Raw genomic sequence first — 3,317 nt, forward strand, 5'->3', positions numbered from 1 at the left:
ATATAAACATATGGGTATTATTTGGGTCTATATTTTATGTTGGGTTTTTTAAATTATAAATACACATGTAATTTAATTTTCTAAATAAAATTTCAAATATTTCATAATTAATTTTTTATAATTTATTTTAATTTGTACATGAAAATTCTTACTCTACACTATAAGAAAATAAAATTACCATTGAAATTAATTAAAGATACAAAAAATAATTAAAATATCACAAACTTACATTCTAATATTAAAATCATACACACCAAACATAAAACAGAAAACAACAACATTTATATATATATATATATATATAGAACACAAGACAAACTAAGACATATTTATAATAATTTTAAAAATTATCCCCGGTTCCGCCAAGATAGTCATAATATTGACTATAATCTTGTGAAGGCTTTTGAGATCGTTGATGTTCATCTTCAGCTTCTTCTCCTTATTCTTTTTCATATTGAGATCCTTGGAACTGAGATGCTCGATATTGAAATTCCTGATATTGAGATCCTTCTCCTTGTTCTCCATGTCCGGATGTTTGTGCTCTTGATTTGTAATTTTTTCTCTTTTCGCTTTGAATAAATTGGTGAAACTCTAGATCGGATATAGAATTCAAATCCGTAAATAAAATTTTATTCTCTTCTCTCATTCTAGCCACATCAACCTTTTGTCTCAGAAGTTTATTTCTTTCAAAGTTACCTTTTTCTATAACGTTAACAAGTTTTTGACTTTGATCCATTAATTTCTTAAATTGTTCATCACTTTTTTGTTTTCCTTTGGATTTTTTCACACTGATAGGTCTTTTAGATAAATTAATAGGAACTTCTTCATCATTCATATTAAGATCAAATGAACTCATACCGGTGGGTCGGTGATTCGAAGCCAGAATAATAAGATTGGGGGGAATTGAAATTATGACCTTGTTGTTGGAATCTAGCTGGTGAGTTGGTGTTGTCATTTATAAATTTCTCACAATATTTAAGAATGGACCACACATGATCAAATTTGAACCCTCTTCTGTACTTTGGATCTTGTGCTAATAACATCTTCGCTTGATTTGACTATTGAATAATAAATAAATATTGTCAATAAAATTAAAAAACAAGTTACTAACTAAAAATAAACTATACAATATATACTCACAATATCTTCTTGTGAAGCACCACTTGGATTTTTATTTTCAAATTGGTTAACGCATCCCCTTAATTTTGAAACTGCCGCAAGAATGATCGTCATTCGAGTTTGCAAAGATCTTCTCGGTCGAGGTTGACTCTTAAACTGTTGGTTAGCGACTTCTCATTTTGTTCTAGGGTTCTTCCTATTCGTAGGTCATTTATGGCACGCGGGAAGGGCTCGTGCAGCTGCAGCGGGATTTGAAAAGGTTCAGAGTGATACGGTGATTCAACTCTTGCCCACAACTGATCTTTGGATTGGTTAATTCCTATGATCAGATTTTGAGAAATGTCAAGATACACATGACACAAGTCACTACAAGAAAAAAATATTTTAATAAGACCAAAAATGTGTTATCAAAACATACCATAACACTTTTTGACTTGTTAAGACCGACTATGTTATCGTAGGTCAGGGTACTTTACATAACACTTTATCATTGTTATACATATGTGTTATTATACTGTCAACGATAACACACTTTCTGTGTTATTTTAATAAATAGATAAGTGTTTAATTATATTATTTATAGTCGATTATATAACACATTTCAATACTTATAAATTTGTGTTATACTACAATTTAGTATAACACATTTTTTGTGTTATATAATGAAGTTTGCATAACAAAATTCTTAACTTATAAAAAGTGTTATTGTAATAGATATTATAACACATTTTTCGTATTATTTTAATATTTAGATAAGTGTAAATTCTCATTATATATTCATTTATATAACACTAATTTATTCTATTATATTTTTATGTTTTATTTATATAATTAAAATTAGCTTTCTAATATATACTAGCATCATCAAATGAACTTGATTTTCAAATAACAAAAAGTAAAAACATTCAACATTGTATTAACAATCCACAAATTAGTTTAAAAAATTCAACACTGTCATCAACAACAAAATATTCTTTAAGTATTCAAGTAGTCTTAAATATTCAACATATTGAAAAGTTACTACTTTCAGCACAAAATATTCTACAGCTGCCCAACACAAAGCCTTCAAAATTAAGTATCATTTTCTATTTCGCTTGTCACATCTGCAAAATAAACAAAGAAATATTTTATTTTTATTATCTAGCATCACAAATTACTTCAAGAAAAATGCTATGGAAATTATTTCCAAGAGAGGACACCACATACAAAAGACAATCACAAATGCAAAGCCAATGACAATAAAAAATGCGAATACAAAAGCAATGGAAATTACCTTTGATTTCTCTTTTCCAGAAAAAGAAAATTTTCTATCAAACTTTATAATGTATTTCCAAACTAAAAAAAGTCAAGGACCCAATTTAATTGAACACAGAAATCAAATCCCTTTTATAAAGAATAAACTAAGCAAAATTTATGATATAATTGTTTCACAAGTACTATTTTTCTCTACTGTATGCACACAAAGCTTGATTAATTAATAGTAAGAAATCAATTATATAGAAAGCTCATTCAATAGAAAAATCAGAACAACAATTTAAATGCAGATAATACTAACATACATGAATGATCCTAATTATTGATTTTGAAATCTTAATAGTATAAGCTTAAAATACATGGATGGCTTTTTTTAAAAGAAATAGAAGGCAATCTTGCATACCTGGGAAAAGTGAGGATTCCTGGGTGATTGTGTAGATGACAGAGTCTCTACTTCTATGACATTGAGGACTTGATGTGAAAAATCGAAAAGCTCAAAATGTATCGTGAATTGATCATCCTTATCCGACCACAAGATTATTCTTGACACGAGATGATTCCAAATAAAATTCTCTAAACCATAGGAAGCCAAGGTCTGTCAAAGTTGCAACGGTTGCTACACATAGAATCACATGAAGGTAAGATATAACTTATAAGATAATATCATAATATTAATGGTAGTTAATCTAGCTTATCAACTTTGACAAATTCAAAGGCTGGGTTACATGTGTGATATGGACACTCTTAGGAAAATGGAGCCAAAGGTAACTAAGCAAAAATACCTGAGTAATCCAATATATGTAAGAAAAAACCGAGCTTACATATATTGGGTTACTCAGGTATAATAAGTGTGTAGATAACGGAAATTCTTGGTTTTATATCTCTTCTATATAATAAGTGTGTAGATAACAGAAATTCTTAGTTTTAATGGTTTTTTATTTTTT

At 28.3% G+C, this 3,317-nt stretch overlaps 1 pseudogene; it reads right to left on the reverse strand.

The window, feature by feature from the left end:
- Positions 1–340: 340 nt before the first annotated feature.
- On the reverse strand, positions 341–2,680 carry LOC133805620 (uncharacterized; annotated as a pseudogene).
- Between the last annotated feature and the right edge of the window lie 637 nt (positions 2,681–3,317).

This window comes from Humulus lupulus, chromosome X, assembly GCF_963169125.1.
Source record: "Humulus lupulus chromosome X, drHumLupu1.1, whole genome shotgun sequence".
NCBI classification, from domain to species: Eukaryota; Viridiplantae; Streptophyta; class Magnoliopsida; order Rosales; family Cannabaceae; genus Humulus; species Humulus lupulus.